This window comes from Ciconia boyciana, chromosome 3 (assembly GCF_034638445.1).
Source record: "Ciconia boyciana chromosome 3, ASM3463844v1, whole genome shotgun sequence".
Classification (NCBI taxonomy): domain Eukaryota; kingdom Metazoa; phylum Chordata; class Aves; order Ciconiiformes; family Ciconiidae; genus Ciconia; species Ciconia boyciana.
In genome coordinates this window covers 39,524,266-39,536,759 of record NC_132936.1, presented here as the reverse complement: position 1 = coordinate 39,536,759, position 12,494 = coordinate 39,524,266, and the positions used below count along the sequence as shown (strand labels likewise).

The following is a 12,494-nucleotide window of genomic DNA, read 5'->3' as shown; positions in this document are numbered from 1 at the left end:
TGATATTATACCAGATTGCCTCCTCATTGAAGTGCGTGACTGACTCGGCACATACAAATTTGAAATCAGTTCCTTTCCTCATATTCCTTAAAGGGAATGTATTTATTTACATTTATTGTATGTATTTACATTTACAATGGTTCAGATGCACTATATTGAATGCAAGTGCTGCAACTGTGAGTTCATTTTTTGTTGACATAGTAATGTTTACATATTGAGATTGCCAGCTGCAAGATAGCATCACTTTTTAATAAAGAAAATGAATTAGAGAATAGGGAAATATTTATTTCCTGTGACAGAACTTACAAAATGTTAGACCTTGGCAGCAGAAGTTGCAGTCTGTTTGCCAGCACAAGGTTGATCCTGTGGTACATTTCATATTTTTTTTTGTTGTTTTTAATGGGGCTTTCACTGGATTCTGGATTTTTCTTTTTGTTAATTCCATTGGATGCCTTTGACATCCAAGTCTCTTCAGAAACCAGATTTGGCTTACAGGAGGCCAAAAACTTGTCAGGTACTCCTGGATCACATGAGCCAAGAAAGTTCAGTTCCTGATGCACCTTTGTGACTGTCTCACCGTCAGATATGTGGTATTTTCTTGACTGAGACCAGAAGGTCTGGATTCATTTGACCTAACTTCGCCACCAGTATATCTGCCCCCTTAGATTTTTTCAGCACATCTAGGTATTTTTTTCCCAGGCAAAATAGATATATATATTTTTAGAGACTTTATTAATCTGATTGTTACTATGGATAATTGTCTTAGTATCTGCATTTAGTTAAAACTGATTATTGTGTAACATAAAATTATATTAAAAAATAGAACAAAGCAATAGTTTCGTAGTATTTTTTCTCTGAAAACGATGCAGAATTTTCATCTGGAAGTGAAAAAAAGAAAGTGGGGTGGGTTTTTTAAGCAATCTCTTGTAAAGCTTGATCATTAGGGCAGTCTCTGAAATGAAAATGTGTTGGAATAAAGACATAAAATACAGCAAAATACTTATTTGAAAATAGCCTGTTGGAGTTCGATTCTCCAACAGGCACTGGTGTGAGTTGTGTGTATTAACAACATGACTCAGGTGGCAAGTTATTCTGTAACGTTACGACAGAGAATTAGCATAGCTGTAGCATTTCTTCTAATTTTAGACAGTCTTTCTCTTATTGACTTCAAAAGCCTGGCGATGATGGCAGTTGCAGCCCCTCACCAAGCACTTCTGAAATGCACGTTGGTTTGTCATTTTCACTTTTGTCTCTTGTGAAGATGACAACAGTTGACACTTTCCAGACAGCTTTTCGTCTTGTTTTTTGTATAGCCTTTCCATTGAATTCAAGCACCATGACATCTCATGACACTCAGTAATTCTACTCTTTGGCATGATTCTCATCTGGTCTGTTACCTTCATCAAGCAAAAGCTTAGCTTAGCATGCTGTTGCTTCCTTGGCCCGAAAGTAAGGCTAATAGATTCTCCTAGCGTAACATTTGCCCTGCTCTGAAGAGTTGGAAAAGGAGAATTGGCACAGCATGAGAGTGTTGAATTCCTCTCTTCTCCTAGACTGTCTTCTAGAAACACACTATGCTGGATTGTGCCCAAGGTGTATTCAGTTTGGTCTGTCAGCAGGCAGTAATGCTGCTGCAGGCAAAGGTGTGAGAATCTTGCATGGAAGATGTCAGTCGGCCTCATTTAGGTCTTAGAGTGCTCTGTAAGTGTTAAGCCAATTTCTCATTCTAAGAAATAGTTGAATGAAAAAAGTTATATCTTGATTTTTAAAACATTAGGATATTCTTTAGGTTATACGTATGTAGTCATCTGGTCTCTCTTGAACTGTGTTAAATTCATGGCTTTTGGTAATATTTTGGCAAAAAGTTTCACTAGTGTGAATTTTTCTCTTTTTATTAAACTTGCACCTTAGAATAAAATAATGAATGATTAGCCTATGCTAAACTGAGAATATATAGTCCTGACCTAGCATTATGAAACATAACACCACATGGAGGCCATTGTTTTTTTTGTACGTACTTGGTGCTTGCATGTAGGTGTTACCTACAGCAATAGTGGAAGGATGGTATTTGCAGAAGTCACGCTTTGAGCTATTCTTTCATTTAGTCTTGTGTGAGTTTACCTATTGTTAGCCTCTTCCTACTCTCACGAGCTGTATAGATGATTTCTTATGCAGGTAATCTTCTAGGGATTTTTCATCACGGTCATAAAAGAAGCTTTGTCCTAAAACACATCACAAATGTGGAATTTCTGGCTTTCAGACCTGCGTTCTTACCTCCTGATGGTGCATTGCTCTGTTTTTTCTGGAGGGAGTACATCTGGGCTGTGAGCGGGAGGAAATGAGGCCATTCCTACTCAAAACATGACTCTCTCAAAATGTCTGGCAGCAGTCGGTGTTTGGTCATTTTCTTTCTCCTCTTAGCACAGTCTTCTGTGGAAGACTGCTAGCAAGGCTCAGGGCCCTTCCACGACACCATCCTTGGTGGTTTCTGTGCAAGAGTGCCAAAATTATCGTACCCGCCATACCTGTCCGTCTGTTTCCTTCTCCACTCCCTTCACACCATCCTGGATATTTGCAGGGGATCCCTGTCCTCATTTGGTTTGTACTGTTATTTTTTACACTTTTCCACTGTCCCTTGTGTGAGATTAGAACAGAAAGTTCTCCCTCTTCCACAGATTTGGAGGACTCAAATTTATCTTTTCAAGGGCATCTGCACTCTGAACCAATGGGAACTTACACTTCTTTGGGTTCTGGCACATGGTGATTATCTTCCTCACTATGCATCCTATTGAGAGAGTCCTGTGAAACAAAGACAGTTCTTACTGATGCTTTTCACCACATGGGAAGGACAGTTTGTGTGGCTGTTATTAATGCAGTGCATATTAGACCCTTCTCGTTTGGTTTGTTAAAAACCAAAACAAAACAGTCATCTTGTGGATCTACGTGCAGAAGACTGGACAGAAAGTACATGATCCCAAGTTAAATGTCTTTACTCTGACTAATCTTTTCTCTCTAGTGCCAATACCACATAAAAGGTAGGCTATATCCTTTTCAACAAATAAACTATATCATTGCCTTTTAAAAATAGCAATATTCTTTTGGCAAGTTATAGTTTCATATCAATAATTAGGACTTGTACTGATATATAACCGTGTCACTCTTCAATGTCTTCCTTTTTCCCTGAATTTTTAGAGAGATTTTGACTCTATGCCAGTCCACAATACTGCCTTCTGGTTACAAGCTTCCAGATTTCCCAAAGTAATACATTCCTTAATGAAATGTACTTTAAGGGCAGAGATTTTATTTAGTTTTCACACCTCGACTTGGCCAAAGACTTGTGAGCAACACTGAAGTATCAGGTAATATGGTAGGGAGAGGTCTGCTCAGTGGCTCTGTCCTGCTCTATTCAAGCAATATTTATCTACCAAAATTTTCCCCTCATGAAACAGCCTCTATCAACCTGCCAGATTTATACAGCCCCCTAATTGTCAACATTGTTTGGCCCCTGAAGCAAACCTTTTAAGAGTCACTTGCTTCAATAAGAGAGCCATAACTTTCCTTAGTTCAACACCTTTTCAAGAACAGACTATCAAATCCCACGCAATGTCTGTGAATGGATGTTACTTCATCTTTACCTCTTGTGCAAAATGATAGATATAGTTGCCTCCCTTCTGGACTGAGAGGCTTTGGACAGCCCTTAAGTTGTGGCCTGCAGCTGACGATAGTTCGCATCTCAGCGGACTGGAATTCTGCACCATCCTTGCACTCATTTAGGACAACACAGACAACTGACAGCTTGTGGCACATGAACAAACAGGATGGTCCAAGATTTTTTTCAGGTGTCTCATCAGCCTTTGGAACAGCAACTTGAATTTTCAGATTCTTTTATCCAGAGAGTGTGAATCCCTTTGTGGATGATCCTACCAATGTCAGATCCTCTAAGACAGTGCTCAAAGTAATGCGAGACACAGCACTGATACTGGTGGCTCCAGCATAATGCAGGTGATAATTTTGGTTTTAAGATCTGAATCCCTTGTCTTGGAGACTCAAACTTTTTTGCTGTTAATGATCTTCAGTATATCAATGTTGGCTGCTCACCAAAGTGTCTCAAGCTCTCATCATTTGGAATAGCTTTCAGGGAAAGAACAGATCATTTTAATCTTTAGGAGCATACTTAGTAATAATAAATATGTTTCTGCTCTCAGTCTTAGTTGCCCCATATTTTGCTCCAGGACTTTGGCCACCACGTCACTGTCTATGACATATATGCTAGTTTACTCCTAGGCTTCTCTCTAGAGCAATGCAACTGGTTTGCTGCAGCAGATGACGTAAATCTTTCAGTGCAGCCACATACAACCAGAAACTATTATAAAGTTAGAAACTACTTTCTCTGTGGAGAATAAATGGTCTGTTTTTTGGTGAAAAGAAGTTAGGAAGGGAGGGGAAGCCACAGCTTATTTATTGAGCCTGTTGTGCACGCCTTCAACATCAGGCATGCTTAGCCTTTTAGACTGACAAGAAAAAGGTCCTTTTAGAAGACTTAGATGTTACCTTGTGGTGTGCTGAGACATCCAAGGGAATATCTTTTATCAAAGAAGGGGGACAACAATTGTGTGGATGTTATGAAGTAGTTAAAATGAGATCGCTTTCTATCAGTAAGTGTTCATTGCACAACTGGAGTCAGCTGATGGTTCTCAACTTAAGCAGCAGCTGTGACTTCTTTGTTGAGTGCTTCTGTACTAGACACCAGTACTAATGGCTATTGAACATTTATGTTGAACTTGCTGTTTCTGAGGAGTTAGAGAGTTGGTTTTGCATTTTGGATGGCAGTCCCTCAGTTTTTATGAAAGTGGCTATTCTGAAAGGGCCCTAGAGGAGGTAATGCTCCCCAGGGCAAGCACTGCAGGAATTGCTTAGTGGGGTGCATTTACATATGGAGAAGCACTTAAAGGAAGAACCTACTTTTCTGTGGCAGTTAGCTGTTCTTGGAGATGTGAAGTGTGTACACTCACAGGCTATCCTCTTGCCCTTCTGTGTGCTATTTAAACTTGCAATTCATTGCTTGAGAAGTACTAAGAAAAAGGTATGTGCCTTTTTCTCCTTTCCTAGGGCTATTCTGTGAAAGGGAAAGGGCTTACTTATCGATGGCATAAAAAAAGAAATGGTATTACTGCATGTGTTTACAAATGGGTATCACCAGCAGTAGGGATGTATGTGTAGGCACCTTCGGCATGTTGCAGTGAACTATTACTGGTGATTGATAAGCATTTAGTGTGTGTGGGTTTTTTTATATTGAGATCTTCTTAGAGATGCAGGAATCCTGCTCTCTGCCTCTATGCAGAGAGTTTTTTCCAAGTCCTCAGTAATTCCCATTGCTATCTCCTGATGTTGCAAAATGAGGTACCAGTAGTATTTCAGATGAGACACCAGTGACTTAGACACATTACAATGCTTTATTAGCTCATTCTGTATATATCCCAGCCCATGTCCAGAGGATGCTTTCCTTTAGGGGTGTGCTTACACTGGAATTTCTCCAGCTCTTGTTTTCTGTACATTTGTTGCACGTCCTTCACCACCACCCAAATCCCCTGCTTACACATTCAGCAGCTTCTCTGTTCAAAATGCTGTCATTACTCAGCAGTCCAACATTGTCTCATTGTTGCATTTCCAATATAAGATATAGTAGCTTTTTAAAAAAAAAGATCAGTTATTCCTGTAACTCCATTTGTTGAAGTCCAAAAGAGGAAGGAAGAACACCAGCAAAATCACTAACTTTGCAGTAGCTTGGATATTCTAACATCATTGTTTTCTTTCTCTTTCTGGAATCTTTCTAAATAGATAGGATAAATAGGCCTTAAAACGGAAAATTGAAAGTGAAGAGAAGGCATACAGATTTTCAGCCTTTAAAAGCATAACAATGGGATGATTGTGTGTTTTAATATATCTTGTGTTTCTCTATATTTACAGCTAGATGCTTTTAGTCTGGGAGGTTTTTACACACTGCTTTTGAGACAGCCATATGCCCCTGCTGATACAAGGCTTCTGGAAAAGGCAAGAGACAAAAGTTTTGGGATAGAAATGAACCCTTTTATTTCTTGCATGGCATTTCCATCCTTTTTAGCAAAGTTTTATAGCTTTATACAACTATTTTCTTGTGTGCGCTGTTCAATAAAAAGTATCAGTAATGTGAATTATAATAAACCAAACATAAAAAGACCAGGTCATAATAACTTCATGAAATCTATCGCAGAGTAGCATTAATGTAGTGTAATTTGCAGTTGGGTGGAGAAAGGTTAGTGAGGCATCTGTCATCCTGACCACTGCTCTCTGAGTTAAGTGGTGGCATTGCAAGTCAGTTCTGCTTTGTATGAGGACCACCTTCTGCTAATGAGTATTAAGTGATTAAACCACATGCAGGAAAACCAGTATTTTTTAGCAAACAGTTGTAGGTGTATGAGAGGCTGCTGGAGTATAGATCAAAAACACATAAACTGAACAAAGTAAGTCTTGTAAGAAAAGCAGGGACTTCTATCCAGAGGTAGACATTGATGCGGAAGGCATAAATCAATCAGCAGAAATAAGGGATGGACTCCAGGGAACCATGTACTGAGAAATATAAAAAAAGGCAAAGCAAGCTTCAGTTTGTGCTGAATGAGAACCTATGCCTGTGGCACAAAGATGGTCAAAAGCCAGTTCTCATTTTTGCCTCTTTATTCCCAAAGCAACTACATTTAACTTGAATTTCTGTTTAGTCTTAAGGAAAAAGGAAATCTAGGAGACCTCACAACTTTATTTTAGCGTAGTGTAGAATAAGGAAGTTAACTACTGTTTTGGGCTTTTTGGTGGAGGAGTGTTCCATCTAAGGGAACAGCTTACTGTTGCTGAGATGAAGCTCTAATGTAGGTTACAGAGACACAGCAGCACATTTCCATTTACAGAAGTTCACCATATTATGGCAGCTTTCTTGTATTAGAGGGTATTTTTTTGTTTGTTTTAACTTTTCTCCTGGAGTTCTTTTTTAGATTTATTGTAGGCACATCCACATGTACAGGTTTGCTGGACTGTATGGCAGTTTGTTCATGTTGCCTGTTTTAGGCAACAGTATGTCTTTGAGAGTTTTCCTTAGCCATCCAGAACGAGCTCCTTAAACATGCCATGTAGATGTTTGCTTCTGAAAATGAAAACACAGAACACAGTTTGCTTTCTGCTCAGTTAATTAATGGTTTATTTACAAATGACTAGAATACGAGCATGGGGGATTTGTGATTCTCAAGTAAATAGCATATCTAAAAAGATTTCAATTCTGCCCTATTTCCGCTTGCTGCAAGCAATGTACCTATTTCTGTTTTCAGTTTGCCACTTCACATAGAATGTAAAAATACTCCAGTGCATGCACTGGAATGAAATTCGTCTTGAGGACGGTCATAACCTCAGTCGTTTGATGAGTGGTTGGTACATTGCATTCAAGCTTTACAGTGAAATAAATGTCATCTTTGAAAGATGACTGAACGTATGGCCTATAGACTTTCAGTGGCAATGTCCTCAGAAATGTCTGTGCCTCTTTTTGACATTGGACTTGAGCCTTCAAGTCCCTTGAACAGGTAGGAAGCTCACAAATAATGTTTCAGAAACACTTCTACTATGACTTCTAAAGGATGCCTTTTGAATACCTCTGTCACCCCATAAGACTGCTTCCAAGACTCCTCGCTATGTCCATTCTGTATCCTGTGCTGCTTTATAGTAAAGGCTAGCAATAATATTAGCCATTTGTATTAGCCGATATCATTGCATGCTCCATTTTTCCCCAAAATGTTGATACTGACTTTATGAAATGAAAAACTTTACATGGGGTCATGACTGAATTTATACAAAAAGGAGGGAAAGTACAAGACCATTTGCCTCTAATGGATGAGGTTAATTTTTATGACAGTGCACCAGGTACATTCCAGATGTTTAATCCTTAAAATGTTACCTTGGGGTTCCATCTAGTATAATTTTTTTCTCAAATTTTACAATAAAGGATTCTAGTAATTTTTGAGTCAGAAAATTACTAGTTGATTCTTAAATATATTCAATTTGCTATAATTAAATACACATTATACAGACAATATAAATATACATTTCCTCGGTTTTGCTGGTAAAATTTTAATACTCGCTTTTTCCATGTGAGAAGAATTTCAGAGAAGAACTGGCATGTTGGAACTTTGTTAACATCAGATAACATAGTCTTAAAAATAATCATGTATGCCTCTCGGTTTCTTTGTCTGAGATAGATAGAGCTGGACCTGCAGCTTTTTTCCCATGGTAAAAGCTGTTGTTGGACACAGTCCTAAAAATTTTGTCTGTCTCATAGCATGCGTGTTGTAAATTTAACAGGAAATAAGAGCAGAAATAGTGCTGCTGAACAGGTTGTTTGCATTTTTCTACTTTTAAGGCTTATATTTTTGAAAATGGAAAATATGGATGTAAAATGATGGAAATTATTGTAGTTTTGCTATAGGTGTAGTAATGGCAACAAATCTAATTTAATTGACAAAGTTTAATACAAAACTAGTCACGTTGTCACTAGACAACGATTTATATATTTTGCATGCAAATTTATAAACAATAATCTTATCTTTAAATGTGAGGGAAGAAAAATTGCTAACCTGAGAAGTCAGTTCTGTGGTAGGATTACTTGTTAGCGGAGAAACTTTGTGTTACTGTAAAGCACTGACTGGGGCCTGAAATTCCCCATCTGCTGTTAAAGCTTCTTGTGCTTCCTTGTAGCCATCAAAGCCCAGCTTGTTGGTCCTGAGGGCAGAACAACAGAATAAATTGCCCTGCATAAGTGGAATAGTTTTTGTAGTTAGTGAACACTTAACAAATGCCATTTAAATGCCATTTTAAGAGGTGGACACCTTTGGTTTAGGATCAGAAGTAAACTATGCTTCTTGTCTCCATGTTGCTGGTTACAGTAGGAAGAAGACGCTTGTAGTCAACACAGCACAGTGTTTATTGGAAAATTACATTTGTCACCTTTTTATAACAAATGTTTTGCTGTCAAATGCTCATCCTGTGTGCAAACAGCTATCTAAAAGCATCATGCTGTACTTCTTGCTCAAATTTCCAGTTCTTTATCACAACAAACTGAGAACTCTTATTTTCTTGTGGCCAGGATACGGGTAATGTAGAAGCAGGTGAGCAGCTGGATGAAAGCATGAGGAAGGAGGGTGCGTGTGGATGCGTATGGCCTCACAGCCTTTGAAATGGGTGGGAGTGCCCCGGTGTGCCAGGGCTTGCACTCTCGGGGAGCGGGAAGCTGAACGAAGCAACACCCAGTGGGAACTCTCTTCTCTTTCCTTGAAACCCAATTTTGCGATACTTTATAGGTTTCCAGGCCATTCAGCAGTGGCTCGGATCCAGGAAGGCTGAGCCCAGGGTCTTGCATGAGGATGTAGTTACAGGAGCAAAATGAGCCAGGGACAGAAGAGGAGGTGGATGTGTAAGGACTTGGCTGGGATCTTCCCACTGGCACCTGATCCTGCGATCAGCGCTGTACTTCAGGCAGTTTGGTCGGCATCGATGGACTCATGTTTAAAATGACATTTGATTTCAGACCCAAGTGGTTTTTGAGCACCAGTGCAGGTACCCTTTGTGCCTCCTGCTGCTCTCCTGGGAGTTACCTTTCCTTCAGATCTCTCTGCGCTGCACTTGCCCTTACCCTGTATAATGGTGAGTTGAGGCACATGTAAGCCAGCTATATTAATCCCTGCAACACATAACTTGCAGGAATATTAAAACCAGTGTGGATATATGAGAATCCAGAATGGATTATTTTGCATTAGCAAGACTTTATGCTTCTCCCTCAGATGATGCTCTGAGAGATCACTGATTCACTGTGAGAACCCAAGGAAGATGCTGTATGCTTTAGCAGGCAATAAACTCAAGCCCATCATTTTTTTCTGTTTGAATAAGAAGTCTGTGAGTCAAATATTAAAATTAAATTTTAAGCAGAAAATGATTTGAATGTAATTTCTGTGAACGATAGGAGAATAGGCTATGAAATAACTGAGGCTGAATAACTGCTTGCTTTCCAACTCAAATTGCATTATTTTTAATCTCTTCTACTATTTTAGTAATTGTAGGGCACCATACTCATGCTATAACTATATTCAATTCTATTCAAAGTAAAAGTTTCTAAGGAAGAAAATGTCCATTTTGTAAGGATTTAAAAATGTCTCCACTGACTTCTTTGCTGTCTCTTTGTTACTTCTCTTGCTCAAAGTAATACTTGTAATGTGAAAGCTTGTTTGGTTTTGTCCTAAGATTAAAATAGTTTGTGTTTGTCTTAAAATGTGCAGGTAGTAAATTGAGATATTTACTTTTTCAGAGTATTATGCCCACCTTTATGTGCTAAAATACAGGAGACTTATTTTCAATCGCTATCTGCTGATACGATTTACCCTGGAAGCAGGAATAGATTTCTGCATATGTTTGGAGTGGAGCACCATCAAAAAAACATTTGATCTTAGGAACAGCAAACTCCGCTAGAACAGCTATTTTCTTTTTACTGCTAACATGCTGTACTAAAAACTAGGGAAAATTCATGGCCTGTACCAAATTTTTACCTCAAGGTAAGCCGAGGCAAAATAACTGCTCTAGCTGACCCTGCTTGGGAAGGGGGTTGGACTGGGCGATCTCCAGCGGTCCGACCAAACTTCGATGATGCTGTGATCTCTGTGCCCTCAGGATGCGGGTCTCGGAGATGTCGCTGAATGCTGTACACGGACAGCTCAAGCCTGGGTGAAACAGCTCTGGCTCTGTGCCCGGGTGCTCGGTGGCAATCTTGTATGACAAGTTTAAGCTGGGCATCAGCCTGCCTGCCTTCTGACTTGTTACCTCTCAGCACTGCAGCTCCTCGCGTTAAGAACTGCTCTATCGCTGTGCCATGAATTGAGTGGTTTCCTTGGTTCCTTTGCAGCAGATAAGGTCAGCTCTACAAATGGAAGATAGTGTCTCTTTTCAGAATTGACTTCTTCATTTAAGTGGAAGTTGAGTAGTATATGCTGTAAGAAGAGGCCTTTTTAATAAGTCTTCACTTTTGTCCTTGTTAGTGGTTTTTGAGAGCAAATGATGGTGATTTAAAGGTCAATGAAAACTGGCTTAAAGGACACTATTGTCTAACTACTGGAAATTTTCCATGTTCCAATGAGCCAGGGCAGCACAAGTTGTTGAAATAAATAGAAGGACAGTGATCTCGCTTGTTTGAGTACTTTACAGTTTAAATAACATTTAAAAGGTTTTTTAAAAAAACATCATTAGCATTGCAAGATTCCTAGTAGATACACGGTTGATGTTGTTGGTTGATGGTTCTTTACGCAGTTAATATTAGCATAAAATAATACAAACATGATAGCTATTGAAGCAGAACAGTGGGTCATTTTTTGTCTTAAAAGTGAATGGGTCTAGCTCTGGTAAACCATTCTCTCATTCACAATCTTCAAATAGTTCTATTTGTGTGTATTAGAGTGGAAGTAATTAAGTTATTTATTGAGCAACTGTCAGAAGAATTTAAGTAGCTTCTGGAGCAAAACAGCTTTGGCTCTTAAAACACAGCATTTCTCAAAGTCTGCCTTTTCTTTTTCAAACAAACACATCCCATTGGATTGCTGTTATGTGGTTAAGCAACAATACATAAAAGGGGGTTGTCTAGGAATATAGTTAAATCAACAAATTCATGTTTTAAGAAGTGAATATAAAGAAGATATGATTTGATCTACTCGGTTGCTTTATGAGAAGGATGCATCATTACAGTCTGAATATTTAGATCACAAAGTGCTGTGCTGTTTGCTTTTGTAAGTAAAGGAGGTGAGGCACTAATTAAAAAACAGTGTTATCTAGATATACAATAATGAGTATTTTATATAATTGATGCAACAAGTCTGCAATGACAAAGTCCATGAAGTGTTGCTTTTACTATGAAGTATTCTTAATTTTCATCTGAAATAGTTTGAGGTGCATGTTATGGTTTCCAAAATGAAGTAGAGACTTTTGGATTATTACTGAAGTGACAAGCTATAATTGCTTTATGTACCACATAAAATTGGTTTTAAAGTTTTGCTGTGTAAAGCTTGTAATGCTTTACTGAGATTATTTTAACAATGTAAAGTTTTTTGTGTTGAATGAGAGCAGTTGAGGAATTACTTCATTAGGTTGCTTTTTATTGTACAAAGGTCTGACTTCTTTGCCCCGTTCTGGAGCCCGAGTTTATCCGATTGGCATTCTGACAAAGTGCAAGCAGGATGTTTCAAGCAAAAAAGGTTGCTTTTGCCAAAGTCTTTATACGCTGAAAGTAGCAATGTAGAGATTACACGCTTTGGTAGCAAGAATCAGGCTCTCGGAGGGCTGGGAGAGTCCAGACTTGGAGGAGGAAAGTAATAGGACAGCAGCCCGTGTGCTGTTTTTTTCTCTTTTCCTTTTTCACTTGCCTTCAGTCTGTACTGCTATAGGAA

At 38.8% G+C, this 12,494-nt stretch overlaps 1 protein-coding gene across 1 annotated transcript in view; it reads left to right on the top strand.

The window, feature by feature from the left end:
* The window catches only part of ME1 (malic enzyme 1), a 189,156-nt gene that overhangs the window by 62,872 nt on the left and 113,790 nt on the right, over nt 1–12,494 (top strand). The window lies entirely within an intron of this gene.